At 50.5% G+C, this 20,957-nt stretch overlaps 1 protein-coding gene across 1 annotated transcript in view; it reads right to left on the bottom strand.

The window, feature by feature from the left end:
• The window catches only part of LOC119432403 (zinc finger protein 423), a 145,345-nt gene that overhangs the window by 77,429 nt on the left and 46,959 nt on the right, over positions 1-20,957 (bottom strand). The window lies entirely within an intron of this gene.

The raw sequence follows: 20,957 nt of genomic DNA, 5'->3' as shown, positions 1-20,957 counted from the left end.
GCACGGAAGCCGTGAATGTGACAAAAGTGGACATTCGCAACACAATCACAGCACACGCTGCATTGACACCGCCAGCAACGAAAGCCGCAGGATGCGAACGCAGAAGCAGAACACCCGCAGCGTGCACGCCGGCACTTTTGCGTTCGTTTAAGGAATAACTGTCGCGCTGCAGCTGCACTTCTCAACTGTGCTGCACGAGCTTGTAACTGCGCAGTGAACTAGCGAAAAAAAAAAAGCGCTGGCGAATCGAACATACCATATATATGCACCCATGAATAACGCTTTCGTCAGAAAGAAGGGTTACCGGCTACAGATCAGATCCTCGCACAGGATGTGTCTGCATACCTGTTGTTGCTGACTCGATCAGTTCACGCATTTCCTGGCTGCTTCGCTTTGCGGTTCTCAAATGATGCGAATAAAAGCTATCGCGATGAAAACCTACAACTCTGCGTGGGTATTTGTACTACTGTAAGCCAGTGTAAGTAGTCGTGGTGAAGAGCTCGCCTGGTTCCCACAACCGAGAGAACATTCACGACTTCTCGCAGTTATCTGCCGTGTATTACGAATGTCATACTCTTACGCGGTTATAAGCATGGTTGTCGCCATTCACGCAGACAACTCGTCTAATTTAAGTGTAAAAAAATTTCAGCAAGCTGTCCGCCTATGGTATAGCGACAAGCAGAGGAAAACGAAGTGAAGATCGATTAATCGCAATCAATCAATCAACCAACCAATAAATCAATCAATCGAAAGCAGCTTTACAGAACGAGTATTAAAGATGTCTGACGAGTAAAGTATGTCTGACAAATGGTCGTGTTCACGGGTCGGTAAAACGTAGCAATTTCTTTCTTATCAACCACCCCTTACCACTCGCTGATGATAGTGATATCTTAGGCAGAACCTCGTGCCGACTACTGACGAAGCACGAGGAGGAAGCGCATTGGAGTATAATCGTTATAATGTCGCGGCCTTGCGTGCTTTAATTGGCAATTCAAACTGCGGAATAATCATGGTGTGTTTTGTACCATGTAAATCATTTCACTCTGCTAACAAACAAAAAAAAGTAAAAGAAAAAATTGATGTAAGCGACTCAAAACGCCACATTTTTCTTTTCTTTTTAGGCCATCAAAGGTGATCACAGCCTCACCATAGAAGTCTGTGTTCGGTTTCATTTCGTGTGCTGTATCGAATAGATGCCGATAGTTATGTGCAGTGCTGTGCATGACGCACGCAGTTTGCTAAGCATTGCGCTCACATCTGGTGGAGCACTCGTTTAAGTGAAGCCCACAATAGTTTTACTTCCAAAATAAAGCTTAGTTAAGCCTTCGCCAAACCGAATCAAATACGCAAGGCAATCGAGATGACATCTGATTGATTGATTGATTGATTGATTGATTGATTGATTGATTGATTGATTGACGCTTAGCGCGCAGCGGAAAACAGGTAACTTTGCCTATAGTGAGGATAAACTGCTCGCACGCAAATGCACGCGCGCGCAATTATTTGTGAACAACTGCGGTGAAACAACACGTTGATGGCGTGATTCGCCGACGAGGGTGGCGATATGGGCTTGTTGGTTAGTCATCATGGAATGGTATCTGGTGTCCATCTGTCGATTTTTTTTTCTTGTGTCATTGTTTTGCTGCGCTATACCAGATACCATTCCGCGATTCGTCATATACGCTTCCGTCTCGTACCGCGAAAGACATACCGAAGTGCTGGCTCATTCCACAGCCCAGCCAGCCTCAACCCCGAGCCTCCACGCGTGCTCTATTGCGCGGCCTAAAGCAGTACCTGCACACTGCAACCGGCGCGGGCATGATTTGCCGTCAAGCGGCGGTCGCGCAGAACGCTGGACGCCGCACTCGGGACCCGTAGCCGGCCCCGATCTGCGACGGCGCACAGGTGGAGGGGGACACGGGCGGCACGCCACCGCGGGTTCGCACGAGCAGTCGTTAAGGCCGTCCCCAGGGGACGCTGGGAATTCGACGCGAGTTTTTAATCCCCGGAGGTGCGCCAGCATGACTCGCGCTGTCGGGGAACGCAGGAAAAATGGCCACGCCGAAAAACAAGAAAAAGAACACCGCGCGGGAAGAAAGAATTAAGGAAATCAAAATAAAAGGCGCGCGTCAACCTAAGGGAGGAGCGGAGGCGAAGGGGGGGATGATCGTCCCCTCGCGAAAGAAGCTGGCAGCGTGGGCGGAGATGAAGCGCGAGGCGCGTAAATAACGCAGTGTGATGAGAATATACGGCACCGCGACGAAGGCGTGGCTTTCAGCGACGTTTATCGTCGAGACGAAGCTGCACCGCTACACCAGTCGCGCTGAGCGGAAACGATAGTGGAACAAAGGAGCGTCGAAGTGGGAACGGCGAACCAACTGCGGTCTCCGAGTGCGAGAAGCAACTTCTTTTCTCTTCTTCTTTCCTTTTCTCAAAGCGCCGCCGTGTGCTTGTGTGCCGTACTCGTCGCTGGAGGAAAATGTATACGTCGATTTGTTTAGTCGTCACATGTGCTGGTGTACGGGCGTGAAAGAAATATTGAGCAAGAGACAGTTGTTCAGAATATGAGTAGACTAGTGGTGACGGGGTGGGCCTTAACTACTGCTGGCCTGCCCCTGTTGTTGAAGGAAAAATCTCGCAAGATGATTTCGCATCGATCGCAGCGACTACTGAAGTTTAAACGAGGAACAACATTGTAGTACAGTATCCGTTGCAGGTGCCGCCCATGGGCCGCATCGTGATTTCGCGTCGAGAACACTTTCTGAAGCCGAGACACCGACAAATATCGCTGCACACTTAATCTGCAATTGCAACCTCTTTGCACTCCAAGGGACCGTCGCAACGACCGCACTAAATGTACCTCGCCGTTCACACCTTGAGATACAACGCGTACAGTTGGACCGTGGACTAGTGCCTCCTGTGCGTCCCGCGCTACGAAGGCGCTTTTAGATCGTCTGCGAGGCACTGGTCTCGACGAGATGCTTCCATTCTGTATGTTGTGTTATGTACAGTGTCGTATCTTATTTGTGTGTCATTCCATGTATGAAAGCATTCACCTGGAGTATACAGGCTAGACGTGCCGCCAGGCAGACCTCACCAGTTTTTATTAAAGGACCTCTGTCTCTCGTTGCGAAATTCGTGAGAGACAGATGCAAATGTGAATAGCTCGCCAAAATTGTGACGGAAATTATACAGTTAGCGCAGAACTGAAGCATGCCATCTATGATAAAAGGATGACCTTGGGGGTTTTGCGAAAGAATGAGCGTACGAAGAGGAAGTATAGGCGTGCACGAATTGGGGCCAAAGGACAGCGCGCAGTAAGTGAGAAACGAAGGTAATATTTAGAATAGGGAGCGCGAAAAAATACTTAAGCAGATCTCACGCTCTGTTGGAATCGGTGTACGCAAAGCTTTCATGATTCGGCATGGCAAAATGGAGCATTACAACAAGAGACGCGCTCCAGATTTCAGTGACGAACGCGTCCCACAGCCATCATGGCGGACCTTGCAGAGAAAATATAATTTTTATTCAGCATTAAAACGTGTTTGATCACAAGAGACGATGTACTCGACCTTGTAGAGCCAAAGAAAGCTAACGCTTTAAAAAAGGAAATCCCCCAAGCTTAAAATAACAGTTCATTTCTTGGCTCTCTCTGGCCATACCTGGCTCTTAATTGCGCCACTAGACACTACACATCATCATCATCGTCATAAAATAACAGAGGTTTACTGGCTGTGTCCGGAAAACACCCTAATGTAAGCCACCACGAACACACAAGAAGTCTATTTGTGTTCCTGAGTGCAGACAATATTTTTATAGTAATAATTCAAAATACATTTCATATTAAACTAAAAAAACTGAAGTTCATTAAGCTCACAAATTATTATTATTATTATTATATTATTGTTGTTGTTGTTGTGTTGTTGTTGTTGTTGTTGTTGTTGTTGTTGTGTTGTTGTGTTGTTGTGTTGTTGTTGTTGTTGTTGTTGTCATGATCATCATCACCATCACCATCATCATATTAGGAATTAAACAGCTGTGTTTTATAATTGTCGTCGCTTTAGTTTTTTTTTTTCTTTTTTTTCTTCCTTTTTCAAAGTGGTGTTCCAAGTGTGTCAGCATGAAGACGCTCGACCTTGTTTCTGACCGCTCTAGTAAACCCTAATTATTGTCGATGGATGATGTCATAGATTGATTGATAGGCGTACATAACGACGAAAGGCTTACAAGCATAACATCGCGAACTGCCCAAGCATAACCACAGGGACATCCATGAACGTGAGAGACAGGCATATCTGCTTTGTGCACTTCTCCCTCGCGCTCTGTAACCAGCGCCGGTTGCTCTTTTACGCGACTCTCAACTTGGCGTGTGTCTAACGAACGGCTTCGCCAAAGTGGCGGCGAGCGTCGCCGGCAAGCCGCCCTACAGGCGAGCTGCTTCAGCGACGCGCGCGTACCACGCAGAGCGCTTAGGCCGTCCGTGCGCAGCCGTATCCTTCAATCGTTAATGAGCGCTGACCGAGGCCCTGGCTAATGCCGTCTGCCGGAGGACACCCCACCCCCTCTCCCTCGCGAGGCCGCTAAAACGGAAGTTTGTTCAACTTAAGAGCCCTATATCGCGACAACGCGGCGGCCGCCCAGAGAGGAGGCCCCTCGCAAGCAGTACGTGCCGGCACACCGAGCGCGACGCCACGGTCCAGATTCGATTTGGGAGCTCATTCCGGGCCCGGAGGCCAGCGTCCCTGGGGCCGGCAAGCCCCCGCCATCCGCTGGCCGAAATAAACTTTGAGATGAGCGCTGCCTCGCGGGGGTGTCTCCCTCAAGATGGCGCACGTGCGGCGCTGGCCGCCTGTCGGCGCCGAAGCCACCGCGCCACTCCCCCGGGGCCCGCGTCCCGGGGGGCTCCGGGGCGCCGATGCGCGCACGCAGCCCCCGCCGCCGGTGACGGGAAAGAGCGCACGCCAGGGGAGCGCGCACGTTGCGAGCACCGCGTCGCGCCGGGTCCCGTGGCGCGGCGTCAACGGATGCGAGGTGGCCTTATCGGGCGCGACTCGCTATGTGTGCGACTCTGATTGGCGTACAACCAGTCCAGTCCAGCGCTTTCCGCGCACGTTGTGTCGCTCCATTTTCTGGAGTAAAACGACGGTGTTTGCGCGTACGTCCCCACGGCATGTTAGTTACCTCTGTTGCTCAGTATCGGTAGGTATTCGCGGGTAGCATCCCTCGATTTCTCGTGTCGAAACAGTCTATGTGTCTTCGTTCTGCTTTACGGTAGAATGGCAAACAGACGACGGGTGTTTGTTTATGACCGGCTCGAGTGAGCTTCCCAAGTATCTCAGGCGTACGTTCCACGCTACCTATAAATATTGAACTATAATGTGTGTGCATGGGCTAGTGATTGTAGCGCTAGATCCGTAATATCCCGGAAACTTACGAGCCTTCTAATATGGCAAGTTGTCCTTTGAGACTCATAAAGAGTCGGCAAAATAAAAAATGCAGCACGAGCTATACATGTGCGTAACGGTACAGGTTTCGCGCCCTGCATCTAGGTGCCAAACGTAATCAGGAAATCCGCACAAACGGGCGCCGATCCTAAGCTTGTTGCCCGGTTATCACTTGAGAAGAATTTTCGTTCTATCTCCACACGAGAAACAAGTAGAATAACAGAAACGAAAGGAAAAAGCAACCGAGTAGATTCATTCGGTTAGCGGGGAGGTATAAGTGATATATTTGGGACGCATCAGCGGAACTCGCGCTGCTCGCAGCAGACTTTGGCACGTAAAACCCCAGAAAGGAAGGAGGGAAGGACGCAGACTTATATATAGAGGCATCATGCGAGCGCTGACGAAAGGGAAATCTGTTTGATACAGCTACACAGTACAAAGCTCAGCAAAGGCAGCCGCAAGCCGCTCGACCCGCAGTCGCCTTGGTCGGCGACTGTACGAGTAGCTCGCTCGACCTGCCCAATGAGGCGCGCCACTTTAACCTTTCCTGTCTGGAGGTCGAAATGACCGCCCGCCTGGGGAATCGCATGAAAGCGCGCTGACTGAGCCCTCGCACGCGCAAGCTCCTTCCCCCCCCCCCCCCCCCCCCCCCCCCATTCTTTCTGCGAGCGCGCACCTCGCGGGCCGACCGTGGTTGCGAGCCGATCATGGACCGCGCTTGCGACAGGGGCTCGCGGTCCCCTTTCCGTTGCGTGTGGGCCGGGGGCTCCCTTGGTCCGTCGGCGGCGTACCGAGTGTAGGGTGCGCGAGGACACCCCCGAATCTGGTGGGAATCGGCGGTCGTGTAACCCATAATACGCCTAATTGAATGAGCGCGAGGGCGCACGTGATTGGGCGGGCAGCGTCAGCGGTTGATTGAGCGGGCACACGCCCACCCCTCAGCGGCGGCGACGGGCGCGCGCGGTCGCTCCGAAACAATGGTGAGCGGGGCGGGGTGCCGCAGCGGCGACGGGACAAAAGCGACCGGGGCGCATGTCAAGCCGGTCGTGCTATTAGGCGACGGATAAACGCGTGGCAAGATCCAGAGCGGGGCCGCGTCGCCCTCGTCAGCCGCGTGAGAACGCTAATACCTCCCCCCCCCCCCCCCCCCCCCTTCCCCGAGTTTCGGCGAACCACGGCTTTTCTGCCGCAAATGGGCCGCGATTACTCGGCCATCGCGTACAGCGCGCGAGTGCGGGGCCCTCTGTGTGCCGAGCGGGCACCAACAATGCGCCGATTCTTGGGCGACCCTTTTCAGCGAGAGCGCAAGGAGCGGGGCTGTCGCTTTGTCGGCGTCCCGACGGCAGCGTCGACGGCGGCCGCACGCGGCGTGTTCCGTGGTCGTGCACTCCGTGTTTCCGCGTGGGTCCCCGCCTGCCTGCACGTGCTGTTCCTCCCGACTCAGGGAGAGTATGCCCCGCATTCGAAGGAACGTGCTGGGAAATGAGGGCCCCTATTTACAAAAAGCTCTTACGTTATAGAATTGTTATTAAGTGACAATTTCAGCCAATTCCAATGCGGGACATATCATTAACGAAGACGGCCGGTAGAAAAGATAGCGAAGAGCACTTACGAACGTAAAGCTTTGTCAATTGGGCTCCAGGTACTTACCCGAGAAAAGAAGCGCGCTCGCTGGCAGGCAGGAAACGTTACGATTACTCGTCTACAAAACCATTGACAGAAGTAAACTTTAATACACGGCTTCCATACGGGATCCACTTTCTAGTAAACTTGGTACTCAGCGGCAATTGAATTTGTTCAGAGTAACGCCGCCACATTCATCACTGGCAACGGTAACCGCACAGCTGTATATAGTGTACGTTCATGAGAAACGCCCTCTAACTGCCCTTATTTGCATCCCGCAGCAAAATCTTCAGGTTTTCTTTGTTTCAATAAATCTATTACCATATCCCACAGCTATGACTTGACCTAATTTCACCACCCACTTTTATTTGTCCACGAATTGACCATAGCAATAAGGTCAATATAAAAACATGTCGCACTAAGGCTTGCTTCTACTGATTTGTCCTATATATACGCACCTATAGGAGGACTGGAAACACCTTCCCGGATGAATCACTTTCATACGAGGCATTGTCCCTTTTCGTGAATCAATAGCTAACATTGCATAGCCAGTATTTCCGTGTATAACCAAGAACTCCATGCAGAAAATTTTTCGTTTTCCTGAACCATTAGCAAACATTATATAACCAGGAATTTCTCTCGTATTTCTGAATTCTACCACTCCCCTCTGTAATGCCTTCGGGCCTTGAGGGTATAAATAAAGGAAATTATATAAATGAAATGAGCCAGTGTGACACGAAGCCGCAATGAACCAACCGATGATGGCGGATAGATTACTGACAACTTCATGCAGTTTTCGCTTTAAGATAAATATTTGTTAGAAATAAGAAAAAAATGCGCCTATCGGCTTCTTGTTCTCGTCCCTTCTCTGTGCGTTTCGGATGAAGAGGGAACATCGTGTTGTAAGACCAGACTACATTTGCATGCGACAGTTCAGTTAGTAGACGTGATTTCAATTTTTTTTAACTCATGTCCCTTAACAAGCAGGAACTGCTCCAATCTTACGTCTTTTATAACGCATGAGGCATTAAAGCCAATTTTCGATATGTGACATGAAAAGATAGGCGGGTTATGTGACACGAACTGCGAGACAATGTGGTTGCCGAAGCTGAGTGGCTTAATATGCTGACTTCCAAAGCAAAGGCCGTGAGCTGAACTCGCGTGACCGCCGCGCAGTGATTTTATTTTCTTCTATCTGTCCCGCAATTACAGGCCAAGTGGTATCCTTTAACGCTCACGTTGACTTGTCATACCTATAAAGGTTATCGTCAGTAAAAAGGACCGCATATATCGTATCTCAGAAGTACGCGTAAGTATTGAAATGCTGCTCAATTGCCCATGGCATCGTCAACAAGCGTATTTTTCCGTCCTCATTCAATTGATGGCTGCCGAAGGTTTTTAGCGAAGCAGCCGACCCCATGGTTGCTGGCGTGAAGGAGGCTTCGCCTGCACACTTCCCCGTTCCGAGCCTGCACGTCAGATGTCTTGAGTGAGCTGCAGTGCTCCTGCTGATCGTGTTTTTTTTTTTTTTTTTTTTTTTTTTTCTGAGCTTCTTGGTAAGTTGGGTGCTTCTACTGCGCCTCTGACCGCCGTCATCGTCACACAAGTTTGCGGACCTGGCAAATTTATGCAAATTTTTTCGTCATCAGACACTTGCACTTCTTCATCTTCTGAAACGTATGCATCTCGCGCTTTGCGAGAACCCCAGTTGAGTCCATGCAGATGGCAGTGATGAGCTCAATAAAGGGAGGAGGAGGGGGGGGGGGGTTGAGAAAGAGAGCTCGCGGCTTCCGGAAATCCTATATGTCGTAGCTTTGATTCTCGACTCGATCAGTAGCTTCCCAATGCCTGACGATCGGTCAAGGGTGGAGCGAAATTCGGCGAAAGTGTGCTATCGGTGCTATATACTCTGGGGAAACCGCTACAGCTTCGCTGAGACGTGTGCTGAGACGCTACAGCTTTGGAACGTTGTAAGTCGGCCACCAGTTTTCAAAGCCAAGCTTTATTATCCCTCATTGCCCTACGCATGCTTATATTCGTACGCTGAACGCCGAGCCGAACTAAAGGGATGGAGCGCTCGAGTAAACTATACATACGCGCTAGTAAGACTTAAGATTTAAATTTTTTTATAATGATGAGAATTTTTTAACAACCTTCTCCCGTAATAATGTCTGATTAGGAAAATTACCAGTTGTATCACGAAATAATATCGTTTAGCGAATATCCTTTAGCACAAATATCCTTTTGCGCAAGCGCCCTGACAGAGACTCGCTCGGCAGCGCGGGTCAGCACGACCTGCTGTTCTACGCGTGGAAACAGAGCTTTAGGAAAATAAAGACAAATATTGGTGACTGCCTCAAGCATCTCGTACAGGCGTACTAAAGGAATAAAAAGAAGAAAAAAGAAACGGTACACGTAACGCGCCGCGTTGCTTCACTCTTGTATACCGCTTGTCCGTCAGAGCCCTTCCTTCAATACGCGGATCGAGCTCCCCGACGCGCGGTTTGTAAGGGCGCGCAGGAGCGAAAGAAAAATTAAAAGCAATCCTTACAAACGAACGGTGGCCGCTTTACTTTCTTTTTCTGTCGCAAGAAACCAAAACCAAGAGTGAAGTGGAATTGTTTCCAAATCCCTCGACATGCCCTCGGAGGATTTACAAACAATGTGTTTTCCACATTCTGTGCGGCGCCTGTTTTTATATCTCCTCACCCCCCCCCCCCCCCCCCCTGCTCTATCTCCTTTCTTTCGGGAGCTCACGTCGCCCTCCCCACGAGCTATCAGTCTCGGTCGGAGCCGTCCCGCAAAATCCGCCTCATTTGTCCGCTCGCCCCGCCACCCGCTCCTCATCCAGCTCTGCCCCCACCCACGCAGAGCGACAGAACGCCCGTCTCTCTTTTTCACTTATGTTTCTCGCATCATACGACCACCATTTAAGCGGGAAAGTGACTCGCGTGGATGACGGTACTAGCTAGTCTCACGACGTGACTCGCGCGATAACACTGACTAATTATTATTATTATTATTATTATTATATTATTATTATTATTATTATTATTATTATTATTATTATTATTATTATTATTATTATTTGTTTTGAAAAGGACATGCGGTAGAAGACACACCAGTTCGCTTACAGTGGTGTGCGGTACTGAATGATTGACCCAGTCCTACGCTGATGATGCCGTTAAACACACACACACACACACACACACACACACACACACACACACACACACACACACACACACACACACACACACACACACACACACACACACACACACACACACACACACACACACACACACACACACACACACACACACACACACACACACACACACACGCACGCACATGTATGTATGTATGTATGTATGTATGTATTATGTATGTATGTATGTATGTATGTATGTATGTATGTATGTATGCATGTATGTATGTATGTATGTATGTATGTATGTATGTATGTATGTATGTATGTATGTATGTATGTACGTACGACAGTATGCTGCTGATCATGAGGGCATGGGCTCGATCCTCGGCCATGGTGACTGCATGTTGATAGGTGCGGAATGCGTGTTAATAAATAAATAAATAAATAAATTAAATAAATAAATAAATAAATTAATTACGAGTGGCATGTTACGAACCGATATCGCTTACGAGTGCTTTATGAATAATGAATATGGGTTCAGAACAACAGACAACTATACATTAACGGAACTAGCGTGCGAAACACGTCATTCAAAGTAAGCGGTCGTGTATCTCGCATTCGGAAGTGCATGTAGATGGATATATATGCATCAGCGGATCAATGCATTTGTGTCCGCCATGTTACAAGCGCGCAGATTGACGTTAGGATAAATAAAATTGTCGAGTCTGCAGTTGCACTCATAGCGGTTTCCATCCACCCATTCAGACCACCTCACCTGAGGCAAACTGCCTCGGGTGGGATGGTCCGGGACATCACACGGTGCGCATGCAAACACATGTGCGACGCTATGCTATGGAAAATACAACCAAACAATGAGAAGGAACTGTGTAAATGTTTGACACAGTGATAAAGAGGAGCAACCGGGCCAAAGAGCAAAGCAATTAGTTTGGGCGCGTTTATCTAATGCAATGGTTGCAATTTAATGGACTCATTAGGTCGTAACCAAATCCGTTCGGGCGTCAGCGTGACACAGTGTGCTCGGTGACGGTCTCTCTTCATCAGTTTGAGACTCATTGCATGCATGCTTACCGGTATTATCGTTTTGCAGCGATAGCTGGTATAGTCTTCCCTTCTTCCCCCACTCGAAATTATATTGTTGACGTCCGTCGTCAATATCGCCAAATCTTTGAGTGTATATCAACCGCACTTTTTAACGAACCTGGGTGGTTCGCAGACGCACACGGATGGTGTTGTCGCAAGGTTCACACATAATCACGCATAAAGATAATTACAGCTTTAGTAGAAAATGCGAAAGATACATGAAATCACGATAAGGTTCCACAGCTCGGGCACTAACTGTGCCGTGGATTGACACAGAATTCTGAGGTTTCCACCAGTGCGGCGGAAGAGACATCCGTCACCATGCTCCTTGTAATTCGGAGACGGAAATATCATCGGGGAATTTCGTCCATTTCGCAAATGACAGTACCTCATCTTGGAGCATGTGCTGGAATCAGCAGGACCGCGCTTATAATCGGGAGGGTCGATTTCCGTCTCGGCCAGTGGGGCACAATTTCATTCGCTCACGACCACTGACGGAGCGCCTTTGGCGCCAACAGCCATCGATGCTCTTCCGAGAAATTGGCTGAAACCGAACGAGTACACAACTGCAGTTTCCACTGCATTTTTACGCATGACTACGTTCAAGACAAGCGCAAGAACGCTTGCGTATATATACGCGCTCGTACACGAAGTTCACCAGAGAGTATAAAAAGAGAAAACCGGTGGTTTCCCCGTCTTCCTCCTAGTATAGTCGTCTTCTGCTGTCCCTATACGGCTGTTCCTTCCCCACCAACTCCCTCCTTCCAGGCTGTCTGTAAGCGCAACGCGAGTTTGTGAGCCACTTGAAATCACGCTGCCCGTCAAGCCGAGATGGCACCGACGACGGCACGCTATACGCGCAGTGCGCGAGATTCGCGCTCCAGTGCAGGCAGAAGAGAAGAGAAATGAGAACGATGGATCACTGGCGGGCTTCGCGGGCCGGTCTGTGCGCTGTCCCCGCGGGCGCTGGCCGCCGCTGAAACAAAGGCAGCACTGAGAAGAGCGGTTGATGCGGGAGGGGCGCGCCCCGAAGCCGCGAGATGATCGACCACGAAGCGCGGTCCCAGCGAAGGGCCGAGCAGCACCCCGCTGAGCACCCAGCTGGCGCGACCGGGGCGAAGCAGTGGGGAGACATGGGGGGGAGTGCGCCCGCTTGGCTGCACTAATGACACGCTCCCATGGATGGGAGCTTCGGCGCAGGGCGCGGAGCGACCGCGGTTCCAAAGGCACCAGTCCCGGCACGGCGCCCTCTCTCCCAGTGCGTCATTTGCCACGACTGTCCAGCTACCCCTTACCGCCGGTTGTAGCGAACCCTCCCCTCTTCCGCTTGTGTTTCCCACGAGTGGTCCTATTTTCTAACGCAGACGACGCCAAACGCGCGGCGTCCCATACTCTCTCGGACACACAATGCCGAGAGTCAGGAGCCAGGTTTCCATTTGGAATCTCGCGCTTTGACGTCACCTCGTTGGCGATCACAGGTCGACTGGCACCTGTTAATTCCTACGGAAGCATTTGTGATTCCGGGCCTGGGCCCTGAGATTGCTCTCATTGTATGCACAGCAACTTTTTGTAGTATAGACTTGCAAGATAGGTATTTATTTATTTATTTATTTATTTATTTATTTATTTATTTATTTATTTATTTATTTATTTATTTATTTATTTATTTATTTATTTATTTATTTATTTATTTATTTATTTATTTATTTATTTATTGTTTCACCCGGCTTGACTACATCTAACAAGCGTCTCAGCTAAAGTCCATCAATCATTCCTGTTAGGTTGTATATATACTGTCATGGCAGAACTGAAGTGCCGTCTTCGCGTGGTGAAAGTGAGTGTATTTATTTGCCGAACAGCCAAAGGCTTGTGGCATTCATGACGAAGTGGGCGACCTTGACACCCGTAAGCCTGGCCTCCAAGCTAGCTCTCATGCATTGCAGGGCATATGACGCACGGGGCACTGTGTATATATACGCCGACACAACTGACCCCTTATACCTGTTGAAGATAAATAAAAGCCCACCATGCTTGCAATGAACACATCAAAAGATCCAGCCTGCTTCATAGCCTAATCAAAACACCGTTCAACTTATAATATGTACTGGACAGCCTTTGTCCCTCAATCGGCAAAATCGACTATAATGCCGCTAATGATTGACTGTAAACCGTTCTCTCGTATTCCTCTAATAATCGCCCAAATTTTGGCATGCTTATATAAGCGCCTAAGGAGCTCCCAGATCTTCCGGCTGAACGTTGTATCTCGACAATTTAACTCTTGGCCTTCTAAAACTATAGAGAAAAACGTAAAAATATAATGCGAGCGCGAAATAGGAACAATTCTACTGCCACGTGTAGTTGGGTGGTAATGAAGAGCTATTCGGTTTCGAGGCAAACGCATTTCACAGCTCGCGCATTTTCACCTAAGCTAGGGCGGACTAGGGTACGAGGATGGGGGAAGAGGGAGGGAAGGGGGGAGCTACGTTTCCGCAATATCATCTCTTCATACGATGGACCAATTTTTCGCGGTTACAAAGGAGCTAGGTGAATGCCCAGTGAGGAGCGAGCGCACTGCGGCAGTAGACACCTGCGATCGTCGCGGCGAGTCCATCTTGAAAAGCAGCGGCCAGACACGTCTGTAGCCCGGGCAACGCAGGTTCATGGGCCCCAGGGCGGCGGCGGCGGCAGCTAGCAACCAGGCAGCGCCGCCTCGCACGCGCGCGCTATCCCCCTGAGCTCGCGACGGCGAGGATTGCGCAGTTGCGGCGCGGTTCGGTCGCTCCGCTAATCCCTTCGGGTAACCCCCCCCTCGGGAACGGGCCGGGGCGCCGCACCCGGGGGCCCTCGGGGCTCGCCGAATTGGAAAGTTTCCACGCGCCTCGTGGGAAGGGCGCACGCCAGCGGTGGCCCCGAAGTTTCTGGCCGCGGTAATCCCCGCCAGTCCCTCCTGCAGTGTGTATCCGCGGCTCGCTCGAGGTTCCTCCAAGGCATCGTGAGCCTATTTCTCATCTGTCGAACGAGCCGCGCGGTGGGCGTTAGGGAGCTTCCCCCTTTCCGGCCGCTCCTCCGCTTCCGTCGCGCTGGACGCCCGGTCGCGGATGTCCGCTGATATAGCTCGCCGATCTCGAGCTCGGCACGCTGTTTTAATGTGGACCGAAGGGCTACTTTCCCTGCTCCTCGACCATGCGTACATGACGTGCATGAGGAAAGGGTGACTCGTACGAAAGTTTGCACAGCTCGATCTCGAAGCAGTACGCATCGCGCGCGGAGGGTGAGATTGAGAGAGCTTCGCCAGCCACAGGTACACGCACGCTGCTCTCCGAGATGGCCTCACGCGACAGCGCCAAGCTGAGACGCGCGTGCGCGCAGACCCGGGGCGGCGCGCGTGGCCGACGACGGGGCGAGCGGAGGCGCGGGATGAATAGGGCATGGCGTGCCTGAGAGAGACATTTCCCGGGGTGGAGGCGACACGTTACTCGGTCCCGCGGAGCACCGCTGCAGCGGAGAGAGCCCCCTATCTATTATGAGAAGCGCGCGCGCGGAGTGCGTGGCCATTGTGGCAGGCGCACATGCGCGCCAGCCGCCCCGAGGCGAGTCAATTTGGGCGACGGCGGCTCCCCGGGGGTCCGGCCCGGGCCGGCTCCGCGGCAGGGGGTCCGTCGGGGTCCCCGGGGGAGCGCGGCCGCCTGGTTAGGCCTAACGAGGGCCCGCTGGGACACGCGTCCTCCGCTGTCCGAGCTCCTCGGCTGGCCGAGCTGCGGGCCGCGAACAAAGGGCCGCATGCGGCAGCCCATCGGGCAGCATGATGACCCAGTTTGCAGAAGGAGCCTCGGAGTTCGAGGAAGGCGCGTGTTCCTTGTTTCTTCCTTTTCTTTTTTCTCTCCCTTCCTAGGAAAGGATGGCCTTTGGAGAAGCTGTGCGAAGGAGTGGCGTTTCTCGCCACCCTGGAAGCGCGAGAACTTGCGGCGCACCGCCACAGGGGACGGCGCACACATGGCCTTGGAACGGGCGCACTTTACGACCAGGGCGGGACTGGGATTCTCGGCGTCACATCTTTTTACAATAGGCGCGCCTTTCGTCCACACAGTACACCAAAACGCCACATCTGAGAGGGTGTCAGCTCTGTGTTAAGCTTGCGATTGCACGTGTAAAACTTGAGGCCGATAGAGGACAGCTATAACGAAATAAATACACAAAACAAGCAAATTCTGATAGGATATATGTATATATAAGATACGTATTAAGACGTTTACGAGGACTTTCAGCATATTTGTAAAGACAGCCCCGCATGTGTCTCTCCACTTTCGGTGTTTCGATCCTCAGGAAACCTTTCAAGCACGTTTGACCCTGAAGATGTTTCGGTGTCGCCCTTAACGTATGTTAGAACTGCCCGTTTCTCAGCTCCATTATCTCAATGGACCCGTCAACATCTTCTTCGCTTGCAAGTTCATCAGCCTAATTAATTCAACTGCAGGATTAATTCACTGCAGTCTTAAGACGTACTATCAATTTCGCTTTCGCACATCACCATGTTTTATCTATGTTTCATGAGAAGTCTCAGGCACCTTGTATGCTGCAATGAAAATGCAGTCTAAAAACAGCTCGCAAACCGCTCTTGCATAGTCAGTAGCAAAGCCACGAAAAATGGAAATAAATGCCTAACATGAAGATGGTGGTCCGGGAGGTCACCGAAAAATTCTTTCAGAGATGCGTGATTCAAAGCTAGCGTCCAAGCTCCACTATTTCATAGTTCATCGAGGGCTATTATGCTTTAGTTTTGCTTCTGCTTGTGTTCACGTCCTCACACCACTTATTGGCGTACTGTTTAATTTATCAAATCTTTTCAGCGTGTCTGCCTATGGCGCCTCTCCCTTATTTTTTACTCACAAGTGTCTGAAAACCCAACGTTTGAGTCATATTCTCACATCGATTTGCGAAGGTTATACGCTATCACAGTCCACCGCTTAAGGAAGTCCGATAACGTGGTCTGAACAATGTATCTATAGTTCGACAGCAGCAGCGATTCGACACTGCCGTTCTTCCTTAACTCACGTCCTCCGCGTGTTTAAAGTTCTGTCTTCCCTTACCCCTTCCCCATATTGCAGGGTAGCAAACTGGATATCTACCTTCCGGTTAACCTCCCTGCCTTTCCCATCTCATTTATCTCTCTCTCTCTCTCAAGCCGGTGAACGGTGGCCGCGCTTTGCTACTCACGTGTCGTCATCTATTATTGCTTGAACATCCTTGTCGTGGCGCGAGATTTCTGAACTGCTCATATATAGTCAGTGTCACCCGCATGACTGAGGACTACGCTATATGTAGATTGGGCAGTGCACTTCAATTAAAGGCGTTCTGCGACACTTGTCGACTTTACTGTTCCATAAAAACAGCGGAGCCGTTTAAGCCAAGCGATAGTCCGTAACATGCGAACAGAAAATGTGGGCCGATCCTGGTGGTAGTGCAGAAAGGGCCCAAGCGCAATGGCACATATCCCTGTGAACTAGCGAAGCTGCGCCTGGCTAAGTCCAGATAAGCATGGTTGGGACTACTTAAGCATAGTCAGTCATCTATACCCAATCGATAGCCAATCAATAGCTAATAAATAATCGGCAAATAATCAATAAATTCCGGGAAATGCTGGGGGTGACTTGGCAGTGCTTAGCCTAGCCCAAATACGTGGCCAATACCTTGCGATGGCCAATCGATAGCCAATCAATAGCTAATCGACAACTGACAAATAATCAATAAATTCGGGAATATGCTGGGGATGACTTGTAGTGCTTAGCCTAGCCCAAAAGTCAGGACTAGCTAGGTGCCCATCAGCTCCGATGTCTCCTTAGCATTGCGCCTCCAGTGCAGGCTACGCTATTTGTTTTGTGTGTGTGCGTGTTCGACCCGGTGTCCGAAACTTTCTATAATTACAAACATGCCCATTCAGCGTGGTGCAGCACGAGCTATCCTCGACTCTCCTCGGTTCGCTATCCTCAGCTACTCACGAGTCATCAGTAACTGTGCTTTGCCTCTCTAATTTTCCTTGTTCTTCGATCAGCTGCGGAATGTGTCCTACTAAGCCGTTCAAACAACTCGGCACATATATGGCATCTTTCATCTCCACTAACAGCACAGCGCGCGTCGTGGCGAAGACGACGCGGTATTTCAAAGAGCCTGAAATATGTGCAAGGATGATTGCAGAAGTTATGATTGCAGAGCCCCTTTAGTGGTGTGCCTATAGCACTGTCGTTAACCTAGCCTGCTGTTGAATTGACCTCACCAGTGTCACTTTCAATACCCGTAACAGAGTAAACACCATGAATTGTCAGAAGTTACACGAATGAAAAACCCATTGTTCGAGTACGACGCAGCTGGAGTATATATACAGGGGCGATATGCAGGTGCCCTCTGTACCAACATGTGCAAAGGTACACGAAGCTTCAGAGCGAAACTGGCACGATAACGAACCAGCGAACCGAAGACTTTCCGTGCAGAACCTTAACAATAAAACGCAGTGAAGGGCCGCTACGGAGTATTAAAGCGGTCCTTTTTTATTCATTCCGTAACTTCGCAGGCTCCACTACAGACAGACACAGCAGAGCGCGGAGTTAAAGCAGATGGTTTTACAAAGCTCGTGCTAAACATGCAGCCCAGAAAGTAACCTTTAACGCGCTTGTGCGTCGCCAGTGAGCAGCCTAGATCCAAACAAAGAGAAACGCTAAGCAAACAAGAAAGTCATCCCGAAGACTCGCTCATCCCACCAGGGATGAGTCGAAGGAGCTGCGCAGCAATAGCGCGCGAAACGAAGAAGCGGCGCGCAAAAGCGCAGTTGGCCGCGGGAGCAACGGGAAAAATATGTGCCCCATTCCCTTCTCGGTCCGTATACACGCCTGTAAACTTTCACGGTGCTAGCATGTTACACGCTCGCCGAAATTGTTACAGCTAGAAAAAATCGCACTGCGCCCGACAAGACGAACCGCGAACGACCGACGACGCGAAGCTCTCTGCTCTCTTTTACATGCCGCCGCCGCTTCTGCTGCTGCTGCTGCTGCGCTATTTGGCGCACGTACACCTCTTTTTATTATTCACCGCTGCGTCCCTCTTCTTTTCCGCTGTAAATTATTCACGCGCTGAGCGCGCGCAGTCGGCGAGCCGCGTCCAAAAAAGTGCTCGCTTCTGCCGGGAGGGCACTCCGCGCGCTGACCTCCGACGGGCGTGCGCGGGAGGCTACGGTTCTTCGGGATGCGGACACCGGGCCGCCTATGCGGTGCGTCGGCGAAGCCTCTCGAGGAGCGGAAGGGGACAGGTGCGCTCCCAGCCGCCGCAGCGGCCGCTTCGAGCGGGTATACGAGGGCCGGGGTGGGGGGGGGGGGGGGGGGCTGACATCTGTACACGAATTCGCATAAAGCAAATGGGGGTTGAACGAGTCAAAGAAGTGGGCTACTCAGAGTAAGCGGCACGTTTCTTTCTTCCCTGGGAAAATGTATGTAGCGTACGTGTGCGTACGGGCTAGTTCGTAATCCTCCCTTAGCAACTATAGCGCGGAAACGAGAAGTGCTAACTCCACACATATGCTTTACTAGCGCATGCTCTGTTTTATCTGACATTCTAAGTTTTAACAAATGACGTTCTATGGAATGAATAAATGAATGACCTCTTTATTCGCAAAAGCTAACGTTCTGCCCCACACTGGAGGGTTAGAGGATTACAGTATATATGAGGGGAAGAGTGAAAAAGATGGAGTCCGCAAGGGACGACAGCCAGTAAAGTGCCTGCGTCGGCTTCACAGTCTGAACTATACACCGGACTCGTTGGAGAAGGCCTGAAGCGAGTCGTGCGCGATATACGCTTGTCAAGACCGTCCAATGGCCAGGTTCAGGCCCCCTAGTAAGGATTCGTCGTACTGTCCATATGCTTGCGACGCGTCCCTTCAAGAGCTCTATACACTCTCCGAACAGATGCCTGGCCGTGGGACGACATGGTGTGTGGCAGTCGGGACATCGATCTGAATCGAATTGTTCTGCTCTTCGTTGCCGGTCCTCCTTCTTTCCTTATGGCCGGATATAGGACCTCCAGCCGGGTATGCCGGGTATTAGGGCTAAGCCCGATGGCAGACGGTGCAGAATTAAATACCATAAAGTGGAGAAGTCCTGTTTTCGGTCGTCCCAATGGCTGCGGATAGAATATACGAGCGCGCGAACTGCCACCTTCTGTTCTTCAGTAAATTTTCGAATTCTTGGTCAAACGGATGTATTCGCGCCGAAGACGTTTCGTTTGCGCTCTCGGAAGACGAGGAATCGGCACTCTGCAGCCGCCGGCACCACACGGTTTAGGATATATCGCCTATGTGCTATACAGTGCAGTGGGAAGCCGGAGCAAAGGTGAGCGACCACTCAAATTCACGATTCGTAAAAACTAGGTTATGGCTTTGTAAGGATAGGTACTGGCCAATTGCGATAGCGTATAAAATATTAGTTCGAATGCAAGGATGTACATTAACCAATCCGTCGAAATAATTTTTTTTTGTGCATTGAAAAATTGATTTGGATAAGTCGCCTCCAAAAATGCTGCTGAAATGTGTGTGGAAATTCTCATGGAACATCTGTACTTCTAATTGAAGTCCACCTTTGCAGTTTTGCAAGGGCAAATCGACCTTCAGATAAGTTGCATGTGTTACCCTCGTGTCTCGCACGACTTGTACTGCCTTCCTTGCAAAGAGCGGCTCCTTTCGATAATTGTTTGGGGCTTTGCCGAGTGTTTCGCTTCGTTGACGATTATCTTGTGTGTGCGCTGCGATTATCTTGTCTGTGCGCTGATTACCGACGAAGCTCACCAGAATATACGCGCAAGGCTGTGTCCATCTTCTGTGTTGTGCATGCCTCAAGTTCCTTGTCACCACGCAGAAGCTTTCAGAGGACAGGTATGTTGAATTGCTTGAGTTCTTGTCTTCTTAGGGCTTCAATTAATAGCACACTTGTTTGGGCACAGGAACTCATTGAAAAGAAGGCGCTTATGCCGTTCGAGACACGCACATTAAGCTGCTAATAGAGGTATTGGCAGTCTGTGATTGCGCATTGCCCTAAGCATAAGTCATGCACGCTGACTATGGCGTATAGCTTCACATAAAACAAATCCACCGCGGTAGCTTAGTGCTTATGGCGTTGCGCTGGTGAGCTTGAGGGTTCTATCCTGGCCGTGGCGGCCGCATTTCAATGGGGGTGAAACACAAAAACAACCGTGCGTTCAAATCTCGGTGCACGTTAAAGAACTCCAGGTTGACAAAACTATTGGTAGTCCCAACGGCGTGCTTCATAATCACATCGTGGCATGCAAAAGCCCAGAATGTAATTAATTAAAGAAGTAACTGCATGATGCTTTTATTGTATAGGTGTGGGATATTGTTGATGTACTGATTAAGCACCTACGTACAGCCTCCCGCATTTTATTGCGATAGCAATTATATGGACACTCCAAAGCAGATTTCTGCCGTCGGCGTCGCCGTCGTCGTCGCCGTCGCCGTCGCCGTGAGGTTCCGTATGACGTCAGTGGAGATGAAATCGTCGCCGCGCGCCGCCGAACGCTGTATGTGCGAGTGAAAGGGCGCGAGGGACGCGCGCTTTCACGGGAAGTGAACCCATGGCGGA

This window comes from Dermacentor silvarum, chromosome 1 (genome assembly GCF_013339745.2).
Source record: "Dermacentor silvarum isolate Dsil-2018 chromosome 1, BIME_Dsil_1.4, whole genome shotgun sequence".
Taxonomy (NCBI): domain Eukaryota; kingdom Metazoa; phylum Arthropoda; class Arachnida; order Ixodida; family Ixodidae; genus Dermacentor; species Dermacentor silvarum.
This window is presented reverse-complemented; position numbering and strand designations above follow the sequence as displayed.